Below are 14,046 nucleotides of genomic sequence, written 5' to 3' on the forward strand. Positions count from 1 at the left end.
TTATTAATTATTATTATTAATTTTGAAGTGATTATTACCCCCAGAAAGCCAATCAACTAACAACCGTGTTTCTACTCACTGCTAGGTAAACAGAGGCGTATGGAGTAAGGATGTTTGTCTCAGGTTTTGCCCTGAAGGCGAGTGCTCTAACCAATACGCTACAGGACACTCCGTAAACAATTTAAGTATCAATGATGAATTGATGATGCAAATGCGGGGGTAAAAAAAAACAATATCATGATGATGTGCTTACCTCAGGTTAAGACATTTTCCACTGCATCATGTTAACAACCAGCAAGACTTCTCTTTCCTGTGCTTCATGGCTGCTGTCATAAGTACATTGCAAACAACTGGGAAGAGAAGGACGGACACAATATGTTTCAGAGTGGCTTCTTTTTACAGGACATCCTAATTTACAAACACCAGGAAGCAGGAAGTTCAGCAAATTCCATTTAGGGGGAAAAGGAACGGATTTAAAGTTGGAACGAACCACTTCAGCTCAGGAAGCCGCAAAGCGACGCCTGATTGATTGTCAGTGTGTGGCAGACAAACAACAGCGCTCCCATCTCTGTCACTACATCAGCCCTTAGCCATGGAAACCAGGATTGAATGGATTGAGGGCGCCAGTTTAAAAAAAATACATCTCCCTGGAACACAAATGCAAAAAGCTTTGATAAGTACCTTTTTAAAAAAGTCACCTGCTAATGCGTCCGTGTTGGTAATGGGAATGGGCTCGTTGCAAAAANGCTTTTAATTTTTTCATTAATTGGCAGCGTGACTCAGAGGCCAGAGGGTGTCTGATGTAGGAAGTGGAAAATTCAGTGATGCCGTAAGGAGTACTCTTTACTTTGAGATTAATGGGGAAACAATGACGTTCATATGACTTGAGCCCTGATCATTTGGGGGCTCTAGGATGCTACCGTGCACGAAGGCCCTAAATAAATACAAATTGTTGTTATTTGATGCCAAACAGCTGCTAAAAAAAAAATCACACAGAGCAGTGAGGATATGGAATGCTGGGAGCAGTGGTCGAAGCCAAATCCATATGAGCCTTCACGAAAGAACTGGATAGATACCTTAAAAAGAGTAGTACATAACTACATGGTTATGGGGAAAGGGCAGGCGAGTGGGACTGAAAGAATTGCTCGAGGAAGCTGGCACCGACACGATGGATGGACGCCTTGGGACGTCCTCCCGACGTGAAAGGCGCTCAATAAATGGAATCTTGTTGTTGTTGTTGTTGTTGTTGATGGGCCAAATGCCCTCCTTCTGAGCCGTAAATTTCTTTGGCTCCGGATTTTTTTTCCGAAACATTCAGCACAAACATATACATTAAGCCAAAGGGCCTGGGGAAAATGTAACACTCCAGCAATTTTGTATTTTAATAAAAAAGACACCATTAAGAGACCACTATTAAAATCAAATATTAAAATCATTTATAGAATCAAACATATTCTTCTTCATGGACCGGAACGCAGATTACCTTCAAGTAATCAAGAAACTATTTGCAATCATTTGCAGTTTTTAAAAATTGACTGTAAAAAGCCCGAGAACACTTGCACCACATGAATGAGAAGTCTGATTGCATGAATATTTAATTTGAACAAAAGTCTATCAGGAGCAGCAGATCAACCGACTTCCTGCAGCAGATCATTCGTGAACAAGAACGTTCATAGAATCATAGAATATTACAGCACCGAAGGAGGCCATTCGACCCATCATGCCTGTGCCGGATCTTTGGAAGAGCTACCCAACCAGTCCCCCTCCCCTGCTCTTTCCCCATATCCTTGCATTTTTTTTCCTTTTCTAGTACCTATCTAATTTCTGTTTGAAAGCTGTTATTGACACTGTTTCCACCACCCTTTCAGGCAGTGCGTTCCAGACTGTAATAACTCTCTGGGTAAAAAAAAAATTTGCATTTCCCCTCTGGTTCATTCACCAATGATCTTAACTCTAAACGCCCTTGTTACTGACCTACCTACCAGGGGAAACAGTTTCTCCCCATCTACTCTATCAAACCCCTCATAATTTTGAACACCTCTATTAAATCTTCCTTTAACCATCTCTGCTTTAAGGAGAATAATCCCAACTTCCCTCGTCTCTGTTAAGCCTCACCTACCTTTGCATTGAATGCAAATGGTATACTGCAGAATATAAAGGGTTGCATTTGTTCACCACCCATTTTGCAACCTAACCAAACAAGAACAACACAATTACATTTATAGAGTGCCTTTCACGTCGGGAGGACGTCCCAATGCGCTGAACAGTCAGATGTCTTGAGACCGGCCTTGAAGGAGTCAAGGGAGGAAGCGAGGGGAAGGGACCGTGGGATGGAGTTCCAGAGTGTGGGGGCAGAAAGGCTGAAAGCCCGGCCACCGATGGTAGGGCGGGTCGGGCGGGAGACATGGAGCAGACCGGAGCCCGATGAACGGAAGGAGCGGTCAGGTTGGTAGGGAGTCAGCAGGTCAGAGAGGTAGGAGGGGGCAAGGCCATGGATGGCCTTAAACAATACACCAAAGGGAAAAACAGCCACTTTGACATGATTGAAGGTTGAAATATAGTTGATGGATTTTATTTCATTGGGAGCAATAAAAACTGGTGATTTAGGGGGCTGAGCAGATTGTCGGAAAGCAATAAAAGCGCTGTAAAACAGTAACAATCCATTCTTGGATCTGGTAGCCGAAGTTAGTCAGCATGAACAACAAAAAAAGGCTCAATTTTTGTGTACTCAGAGATGTTGGTGCTGGAAAATGGAACATTTTGCCCAAGTTTTTGTATACAGTCAGTAACAAGCACTCCCAAATCGGACGATCAAAGCTCACTCTAAAAAATTCCAGTGTCAGCCCCTGGCACAACATCGGTAAATATAGGAAGTTTTGGCATGACGCCAGCCTTCAAATCATTTCTGAAAATTATAAACACTAACAATTCCAATACCAATCTCTAGCGATGAACTCACAGCATCACGCGTTTGCCTCCATAACAACTTCCTCTTTCGTGCCCAATTTTATTATGTATTTCCAGATCATCGTCTTATTCTCTCAATGTGTCATTAATTTTAGGCACCTGTCTGCCGAGACATTGAGGTGCTATTTCAAAGAAATAAATAACATTCCCCTCCTCACTGCAAACTGACTATTTACTGTTTGCGGACATTGTTGGCAAGGATAGCTGCCTCATTTGCCTATATCGCAATTAGATTTTGTAAAGAGCATCTACATGTTTTGCCATGTACAAGTTTCCCTGATAAGGCGCTATGAGGCAAATTTTTGTATAAGGGGTTTGTAATTCCATTTAATTTGCGAAGATAGATGTTCAAATAGCTCCACATCCTATTGTGTTTCTGTTCTCTCTAATACTGGAGAACAAGAGAGGTAAATCCTACAGCAGAGACGGCAATTTACAAGCATACTTAGACACAGCCATAGATCAGAATGCTCTTTCTCTGGCCACACGAAAGGGCAAGAAACTATTGTCAGGTTTCATTAGGAATGCCACTGCCTTATCTTCGCCACATTAAATTTTATTGCGCTATTCCTCACTTTAGCCCCCTGGTCTCCGCGTGTGTCAGGTGCTCAGCAGAACAAAACAAAGATAGTCCATAACTTCTGTAATTTTATACTGCTAAAGTCACTTCCATTTGAAACATCTCTGCAATATCCACGGCACTCAATGCTGTGCATTTGACCCATGTTTCGCTGGCTCGATCTCTTTGAGGGGATTCTATACGGTGCAGCAAGTCAGAATTCCCATCACCAACTTGCAAGGAAGGGTGAGCAGGCATCCGCCAAAAATAATGAGAAGTACGGCTGATCCTTTTGCTGCCTCTGGCCCTGCTATTTCATAGCCACAGGGAAACAACACCTACTGAGATGGTACTCCAGAGGCAACAATACTGCTTCATTGTAAGCCCTGTAGCGTAATGCTTAGAGCATTAAGACCACGCCATCCTCCTCCATCTCGCAAACAAGAGGACCCAAGTTTGATTCCCGGACAGGGTGAAACCTTAGGCAAGTTTCCTAACTCCAAACCCCTCTGTTTATCTACAACAACTCGCATGTATATAGTGCCCTCCACGCAGGGTAGCGTCTCAGAGCACAACCTCTGATGGTGGGGCGGAAGGTGTGAGGGACAACAATAATAATAATCCTTGCATTTGATATAGCGCTTTGCACGTCGGGAGGACGTCCCAAAGCGCTTCACAGAACACACTGTAAAGTGAATTGACTGTGTATTTGTGGGCAAACGCGGCAGCCAATTGGGCACAGCAATGTCCCACAAACAGTCGTAGATTGAAAATGACTAATTTATTATTGTTTTTGGTTTTTGGAGGGATTATTATTAGGTGTGTGGAGTAAGGAAACTTGCCCAAGGTTTCGCCCTGTCTGGAATTGAACTCAGGTCTCTCACTTGCAAAGCGAGTGCTCTAACCACTGAGCCACAGGACTCCAGGTATTTGCGACATGAATCTGTCCAGATGCATTTGAATGCTTTAATTCTCCCCTACATTGGTGACCTGGTTGTACGGTTTAATATCCCCAGAACAAAAAAAAAAGCCTCCTCCACACGTATTCCGAATAGTGTAAACAGGAGGTGATCTAGGATGAACTCTCCAGTCTGTCTTTTTCGCTCATCATCTCATCGGTAAAACTGTCTGCCACATTCGCCCACAAAATACACAATCTACACATCCTGTGAATCACTTGAGACATCTCGGTGACGAGTTAAGGCACTATATCAAATGCAAGGATTATCATTTATCATCAAAAGTATGTAATCACCCCAAATTCCTGTATAATCCAGCATTTAATGCATGGTGTCATTTCATTCAAAAGAATCAGATAACTTCTGAAAAGTCAAAATAATATTATCCCCAAGAATTGTTATGGTCTGGAATTCACTGCCTGAACAGGTGGTGGCAACAGATTCAATAACAACTATCAAAAGGGAATTAGACAGGTACTTGATAAGGAAAAATTTGCAAGGATATGGGGAAGGAATGGGGGAGTGGGACCGATTGGGCAGCTTTTCCAAAGAGTCGGCATGGGCAAGATGGGCCGAATGGCCTCCTTCACTGATTCTTTGATAAGAAACCAATTTATTGACTTCTTCAAACAAGTCTGCTAGGTTTGTGAGCAACCGCCGGCAAATATTTAAAACCAAACACTCTGCCTTCATTTTATTGCTCATGTGATCGTTGGGTGAACAATCACAGACAATCTGCCACAGAACAGAAGCACAAAGCCGTCACAGGGGAAAAAAAAATCAATTGGACAGTTGCTTTCTTGTGGCGATTGTGTGAAGGAACAATAGACGACTATCCAAAACCTGCCCCATAAAATCAATTGCTACGGGAACATAAAATGATATGTGGCATTCTCAAACTGTGAGCAAACTGTGTTTTTTTTTTATTTGTTATTCAGGTTTTGCAAGCATTTGTTGCCGCGTTGCTTCTTCCAACCCAGCAGACATAATGATTCTCAGGAGATAACGATAAGGAATCCTGATGCAGCGACTCCGCTTGTCAGAAGTCGGTGTGCAACAAAAGCCATTTCAGTCCGAGAGAGGTTTCTAAATCTTTTTGAAAGCACTCTTCTCCTTTTTTGGGGGGGGGGGGGGGGGTGGGGAGGAGGGGGAAAGAGTGAGAGGAAGCAGAGGAGATTAAGGCTACATAATTGTCCATTTGGAAAAATGATGAGAAGGCCACACTATGACGAGTCACCGGCTCCAGCGAGATTCAGAAACAAAACCCATTTCACTTCTCCGCTGGCGTAACCAGCCGATGTGGAATTCCTTGATTCATCAACAAAGTGATAAGGCGCTATATCAAATGCAAGGAATGTTATTATCATTACTATCACTAAATACATGACACTCAGCAGTCCTCTTTGGTGTAACATCTATGCTCTTGGATTCCACGATCATATATATGCACATCAGTGTCTTAAACAAAACGATACTCCAGGGAAGCAAAAAAAATCTTTGTCTTTCTACAATCAAAAACTCTGTTTAGTTGCATCGGTAGTCGAGGCTGACACTATCGTCCTTTGCATGAGATACTAAACTGATGTCTGCCTCTTCAGGTGGACATTAAAGATCCCATGGCATGAATGAGTTTTTCTGGGTGTCCTGGCCAACGATCCACGGATAAAATTGTTCATTCACTTCATTGTTTGTGGTCACATCTGTTCAAAAATTGGCTGCTAAATTCACTTATAAAATACAGTCATTATACAGCAAAGCACTTTAAGATGTTCTCCTGACTTGAAAGACACTGTATAAAATACTAGAATTATTGCTGTATAAAATTATTATGATGGAACTCTAGTGCGCAGATCAAACAACAACAAATTACACTTGGATAGCACCTTTCACATCAAGAGGATGTCAAGGCACTTAATACCAGAGGTGTTCAGAATCACATTTCTAGAGCACGATCAAGACCTTGCCTATGTGAAATGTACAGAACATATAAAAATGGCAGCAGCTACAAAAGATTTAGACCTCAGGTGCCAAGAACTTCACAAGCTACCTTTAAGTTGACCACATTAATTTTCTAAGCTATTTTTGCTGTGTAAAAAATATTAAATTGTGCACTAATGCACAGCTTGGAATTCACTTGGTATTGCTCTAAATTAAGCCATTTCTCAAGCTGAATTAGGTTTACAGCCTTGTTTTAGTAGGCTATATTTTGCCCTCAAAAGTAATCCATTTTATAATACTTGGAAACAGATGACAAGTCATTTAATAATTAACAGCTTTAATTACTGTACATCTCTTTTGGATGAAACATTGAACCTTTGGTTCTATCTGCCTGTTCAGGTGGAAGATCGAGATCCCACGGCACAACTCAAAAAGAGGAGACCTGGCCACTAATCCCCCAAATAAAATTGGTCACTCAATCCATGGCTGTGTGTGGAACACTGCAGTGCGCAGTTGTCCTGCCCGGTTTGCCTTCGAATGCACAGTCACTTAATTTCACAGTAGATCCTGTGAAGTGCTTTGAGACATCCTTCCAACGTGATCAGGTGCTATACAACAACAAACTTACATTTATAGAGCACCTTTCACGTCGGGAGGACGTCCCAAAGCGCTGAACAGTCAGGTGCTGGGCCCCAAGTATGAGGGAGGGGTGGTGTAGGGGTGAGGGAAGGCAGAGAGGTGGGAGGGAGACCAAAGGCACGGTTGAAGAGAAGGGTCTTGAGACGACCTTGAAGGAGGCAAGGGAGGAAGCGAGGCGAAGGGACCGTGGGATGGAGTTCCAGAGTGTGGGGCAGAGAGGCTGAAAGCCCGGCCACCGATGGTAGGGCGGGTCGGGCGGGAGACATGGAGCAGGCCGGAGCCCGATGAATGGAGGGAGCGGGCAGGTTGGCAGGTCAGAGAGGTAGGAGGGGGCAAGGCCATGGGTGGTCTTAAAGGTGAGGACGAGGATCTTAAACTCGATTCTCTGGGAGATGGGGAGCCAGTGGGGTCGGGCGAGGATGGGAGTGATGAGGTCGCGGAGCCTGGTGTGTGAGAGTACACGAGCTGCAGAGTTTTGGATGATCTGCAGCTTGTGAAGGGAAGAGTTGGGAAAGTCGATGAAGAGGGAGTTCCCATAATCGAGCCTTGATGTGACGAATGCAGGGGTGAAGATTTTGGCAGCCTGATGGGTGAGGCAGGGTCGGAGACTGGCAATGTTGTGGAGGTGGTGGTAGGCAGTGCCGGTCATGGCGCGGATGTGGGGGAGAAAGGACAGTTCAGGGTCAAACAAGATACCCAGGTTCCTGACTGGCTTAGTCAGGTTGTGTGTGCAGCCGTGGATGCTGATGCTGCCAGCGCCCGAGGTGCGGAGGCACTGGCGCGAGCCAATCAGGAGGGCCTCGGTCAAGCTGATGTTGAGTTAGGGAAAGTTGGCCCTCGTCCAGGACTTGATGTTGGACAGGCAGTCGGTCAGGACGCCAGTAGTCTTGGAGTTCAGGGTGGAGGCAAAGAGGTAGAGTTGGGTGCCATCCGTATACATGTGGAAATTTACCCCATGTCTGCAGATGACGTCACCAAGGGGGAGCATGTAGAGGGTGAAGAGGATGGGACTGAGGACAGAGCTCTGAGGAACACCGCACGAGACAGTGCGGAGGTTGGAGAAACTGTTTGCAGTGACGAAGTGGAGGCGGTGTGAAAAGTAGGACCTGAACCAGTCAAGGACAGAACATTGAAGGTTGAGGTGGGAGGAGAATTGAGTGGTCCACGGTGTCAAAGGCGGTGGAGAGGTCGAAGGGGACGAGGAGGCAGAGTGAGCCCTGGTCACACAGACAGAGGAGGGGGTGACAGGTTCAAAGATGTGGAAGGAGGGATGGGTAATTGTTGGATGAGTAATTGTGTGGGGTGGGGGTAGGGAGAGGGTGGAAGTTGGGGGGGGGGGTCAGTGGCAATTGAGCGGATTCCCTCGATTTTGGACTCGAGAAAGTCCAGCATTTTCTCGCAGTGAGAGTCAGAGGAAAGTATCTGCGAGGCGTGTCGGGGAGTGTGGAGGAGCCGGTCGGTGGTGGAGAACAGGAGCCTGGGGTTGCCCTTCGCTCCAGGATTAACCTGGAGTAGAAGGATGATTTGGCTGAAGTGAGAGGGGAGTGGTAGATCTTGATGAAGTCCAGCCATATGTGGACCCAGTACAAAGGTAACTTCTCCCTCCTTTCAAAAGCTGATAACCAAGCCGCTTACAACAGAACCATACCACATAAAAAGTGATATGAAGAAAAATTAGTGATGCCATGCAAGTGAGCTTAAATACATAGTCCATTTATTGTGCGCTGAAATTGAATATGAACAGATTTCTCAATGATATTGCAGAAACATTTTTTCACCAACTAAACACTATTTACAATTGAGTTGAAGTTCATCAACCAGTGATTCATGAACCTTCATAATAATATTAATCCTTGCAATTGATATAGCACCTTATCACATCATTGAGACGTTTCAAAGCGCTTCACAGAATATATTAAGTGGATTGTTTGTGTATTTTGTGGGCGAAACACGGCAATCAATTGCGGACAGCAGTGTCCCACAAACAGTTGTAGATTGAGTGATTATGATAGAATTGATGGAATTTACAAACCAAAATGTACACGAAGGAAGTGATATCAGGAGCGCTTCCTGCGTATGGCATGCAGGAAGTGATGCTGTTAACCTTCCTGCGTCGCGGTGCAAGTGACGTTAGCGATGACCTAGTTTTCTTTTGCATTCATCTTATAATGCAGTTGCTGAGCCCAGACTTGCTATGATGAGGTAGCTCTGTAATACGAGAATGAGGAAAGTGCTGGGGAATGCGATTAGAGCAGGTAGTTCCAATTAGTATTCTAGTACAGGCACCAATGGCTCGGACTGAATGATATCCTTAAGTATTATAAAGATCAGTGGTTCCAGTAACTATGCATTTTCCAGTTATCCACCCCGAAAGCTGCTGTCTATTTGAAAAGCTATGAAATGTGAATATTTCATTGCTAATTTTTGAAGTTCAGAAGCTAAAAGATTAAGTTCTGGTGAATTCCATCATGCTTTTGGATCAAGCTGCTTTCCAGCCCACACACTATACAGTCAATTCACTTTACAGCATGTTCCGAGAAGCGCTTTCAGGTACTATATCAAATGTATAGCAAAATACTGATAAGGTAAGTTGGGGAGACCCCAAAATTATTTGGGGAGACCCCAAATTATTTGAAGAATAAGGATCTTAAAGTCAATCTGCTGGTTACTTGTAAGAAACAGAATGGTGAGGATGAGAGTCATCTTTATAATAATAATAATAATCCTTGCATTTGATATAGCGCTTTTCACGTCGGGAGGACGTCCCAAAGCGCTTCACAGAACACACTGTAAAGTGAATTGACTGTATATTTGTGGGCGAACGCGGCAGCCAATTACGCACAGCAATGTCCCACAAACAGTCGTAGATTGAAAATGACCAATTTATTATTGTTTTTGGTTTTGGAGGGATTATTATTATTATCTTTGTGTGGAGCCTAGTTGGGGTGGGGAGTGGGTGCATGGGCTGCAGTTTTCAATGAGTTGGAGCTGTGGAGCAACAGTGGGAGCGCTGGAAAAAAGTGGGGTCTTGATGAAGGTTTCGGCCGACGTCGGGTTGAAGTAAAGCTGCAAATGGACTCTATTCCAGAGATGTAAAAAGATTTTCTGAGCAATGGATTGAATCCAGGTTTTGAAAGCACAGGTGAGAATTCAGCAGAAACACGATTGCGAAATGACTGGTTAAGTCAAAGCAAACAGCCAGGGGCACTGTTGGGAGTCGGAGAAAAGAGCATAAAAGTGCTCGTGACAATAGCTAAAGATAATAGTGAGATAACTTCAGTCTTGCTGACATTTAGTCGAAGGAAATTGAGGCTCATTTAGGACTTTGTCTAATGGGCAATCGGTCAGAACAGCAACAGTGCTGAAACTGAGGGCAGAAAGAGTTGGATCAGTACAGAAGCAAACCTGTGCAGATTCATGGACAGTACACATTTACTACCATTCGCACAACCTTGAAAAAATTACTTGAAACTGTACCTGGAAGCGTAAATTTACTTTACAGTAGATTCTGTAAAGCGCTTTGAGACATCTTAACAACATGATAATAATAATAATAATAATCCTTGCATTTGATATAACGCTTTTCACGTCGGGAGGACGTCCCAAAGCGCTTCACAGAACATACTGTAAAGTGAATTGACTGTATATTTGTGGGCGAACGCGGCAGCCAATTGCGCACAGCAATTTCCCACAAACAGTCGTAGATTGAAAATGACCAATTTATTATTGTTTTGTTTTGGAGGGATTATTATTAGGCTCTGTGTGGAGTAAGGAAACTTGCCCAAGGTTTCGCCCTCTGCCTGGAATTGAACTCAGGTCTCTCGCTCGCAAAGCGAGTGCTCTAACCACTGAGCTACAGGACTCCACAGGACTCCATTATGATGAGGCGCTACATCAAATGCAAGGATTATTATTATAAGCAATAACACAAATAGGTTGAGTGTACTATCAAATGGATATTTTCAGATATGATTTTTCCAAAAAGCTCGCGAATTTTAAATGTTAGCCGTTATATTGAATTTACTTTTTAAAACTAGGATTAATTGTAATTGAAGTTTTTTTTTAACATAATGAACAATTAATTTTTTGCCACGTTTTTTTCGGAGGGGGTGGGGGAGATAGAGTTTTGTAGCTTAGTGGTTGAGGCACTCGACTCGCAAGCGAGAGGACCTGGGCTTGATTCCCAGTCAGGGTGAAAAGTTGGGCAAGTTTCCTTAGCCCACACGCCTCTGTTTACCAGCAGTAAGTAGGAACCCGGTTGTTAGTTGATTGGCAGAACGCTTTCAGGGGGTAATAGCCCCTTAAAAAACTAATAATAATAATTTGGACTCTCAATCCATGATTGTTGTGGGACATTGCTGTGCGCAATTGGCTGCCACGTTTCGTCCACAAAATACACAGTCAATTCACTTTGCAGTATATTCTGTGAAGCTTTTTGATACGTCTCGAAAACGTGATAAGGCGCTGTATCAAATGCAAGGATCATTATTATATTTAATATTGCACAGGAGAAGCAACACTGGAAACTTGGAAGCTTTTGATCCACGTCATCCCGGTTATATCCCTCTTGGTATTTTGAGTGGATTAAGAGTGCAAAGCCGCCTTTGGAAAATAAGTACAGTATTTCCATTCTCCTTCCTCCTCCCCTCCCTAAAGAATTTAAATGAAGGTTTCAGATAAATTCGCTAACAAAACCCATTGCTCCATTCATGTTACGCAAATTAAATAATGTGCTTGGTTGGCACAGTCGCTCTGGGGATGTTTCTAAGCATCATTCTGAAACTGTATTATTCAGAAGTACATTCACCAACCGGGCACTGACGGATTTACCGGTTTTAGTTGACTGAGACATTGTTGATGTTGAGCTCTCTGTTCCTTTTGGGTTCCAACAACAACAACTTGCATTTATATAGTGCCCTTCATGCAGGATATCGTTCCAGAGTTTCGTAGCGTAGTGGCTGAAAGCACAGCCACCGATTGTGGAGTGGAGGGCACACGAGACAAGCGGGAGGCCAGAGCCAGTCCAGTGCAGCAACGAGTACAACAACAACATCTTGCATTTATATAGCGTCCTTCACCTGGGGTAGCGACCCAGAGCTCTTGGGTACGTGAATAAGGAGAGATATTTATTTCCAATCATCAAGTGAAAATTACCATCGGAAGAAAGCGGAGATGGGTTGAAAGTGAGGAAAATGGAGAAAACTTTACCCAAAGTAAAGGAATACACATATATATAGTACATTCATGTAGCAAGTATGTGTTGGAGGTGGGAGGGGGGGGAGGGAAGAGATTAGGGACCATCTTTTCCTTAAAACTCAAATAAGGGGGAAGGAGAATAGGCACAAAAGAGAAATGCATAAGTGAATTGCCACAAAAGTAGGAGAGCCCAACTACTTCTTTTGTAATAATTATCCTTGCATTTGGTATATTGTCTTATCACACTGTCAAAAATCTAATGCGCTTCACAGAATTTTTACTGTAAACTGTACTGACTCTTCAAAAGAACCTTGTAGCAGTACTTTCATAACTGACTCCAGCAGTTACCCCAACACTCACTCTGGCGTCCCCAAGCCTTGGCTCTTGCCAACCTGCGCCTAACACTTTCCAGAATTAGGTAAGCAGGAAGCGAACCCTCCACAACAACAACAACAAGATTCCTTTTATAGAGCGCCTTTCACGTCGGGAGGACGTCCCAAGGCGCTGCACAGTTGGGTCAGGACCCGAGCAGTGGGAAAGGGTGAGGGGAGGGAAGGAGGGAGCGAGGAGGGGGTAGAGAGTCGAGAGGGGAGCTGAAGGCACGGTCGAAGAGAAAGGTCTTGAGACCGGCCTTGAAGGAGGAAAGGGAGGAAGCGATGCGAATTTCCAGTATCTCTGTTCCCTCAAATACTAAGAGAACAAAATGTACAACAGATACACACACAAGGACGTGTAAAGGGCTTAAAAAAGTATTAAAAATCCATCTATTCAAAACAACAAAGTACTTCACATTGGGGAATGTCTCAAAGTGCTTCACAAAGACAATGGAAATCATCCATCAGTGACAAGTGGTCTAAGAGCGTTGGGACAAAAAGTCATAGGCAAAGAGAGAGGATTTTTAAAAGCATTTTGAAAGAAGGGAAATGTGATCGTTGGGAAAGAAACAGCAAAGCACATTTTTCTCAATGTAAAACCATAATAATAATAATAATCCTCGCATTTGATATTCGAGAATTCTCAAAGCGCTTTGCCAAGCAAAGGGACGATATGTTTTGTGGGCAAAACGCAGCAGCCAATTGCGCACAGCAGTGCCCCACAAACGGTCACGGATTGTTGAGTGACCAAATTATTATTTTTTTTTAAAGGGGTTATTATCTTCTGAAAAGCGATCCACCAATCGACTAACAACCGGATTTCTGCTGACTGCCAGGTAAACAGAGGCGGGTGGAGTAAAGAAACTTGCCCAAGGTTTCGCCCTGAGCAGGAATTTCCAAAAAACCCATGAAGAACATACCTGCCCTCTATATTGGTTCACTGACGCACAGAATTTTGTCAGTTCCACTCATCCATTCTCTCCCTTCCCGACGCCCCGTGAATAGTTACTTAATTGTATGATATGGCCAACTTGAAATTCAATTCCATCTTTATCTCAGGTTCATACATTAGAGTCCTGTAGCTCAGTGGTTAGAGCACTCGCCTCGCAAGTGAGAGACATGGATTTGATTCCCGGCAGAGCAAAATGTTGGGCAAGTTTCCTTACTCCACACGCCTCTGTTTACCTAACAGTAAGTAGGAACCCGGTTGTTAGTCGATTGGTGGATTACTTTTCCGGGAATAATAATTATTTTTGAAAAATGATAATAATAAATCGATTACTCAATCCACGACTGTTTGTGGGGCACTGCTGCGAGCAATTCAATGCCGCATTTCACCCACAAAATACAGTCAATTCACTTTACGGTATATTCTGTGAAGTGTTTTGAGACGTCTCGAAGAAATGCTAAGGCC

General features: G+C 43.6%; 1 protein-coding gene across 2 annotated transcripts in view; it reads right to left on the reverse strand.

The window, feature by feature from the left end:
* Nucleotides 1–14,046, reverse strand: part of fam135a (family with sequence similarity 135 member A) — an 82,329-nt gene that overhangs the window by 63,457 nt on the left and 4,826 nt on the right. For both annotated transcript variants that reach the window (XM_007904200.2, XM_007904199.2), the window contains exon 2: nucleotides 254–350. The gene's annotated coding sequence lies outside the window, so the exon portion shown is untranslated. The remainder of the gene's footprint in view (nucleotides 1–253; nucleotides 351–14,046) is intronic.

Source organism: Callorhinchus milii, unplaced genomic scaffold (assembly GCF_018977255.1).
Source record: "Callorhinchus milii isolate IMCB2004 unplaced genomic scaffold, IMCB_Cmil_1.0 Scaffold3, whole genome shotgun sequence".
Classification (NCBI taxonomy): Eukaryota; Metazoa; Chordata; class Chondrichthyes; order Chimaeriformes; family Callorhinchidae; genus Callorhinchus; species Callorhinchus milii.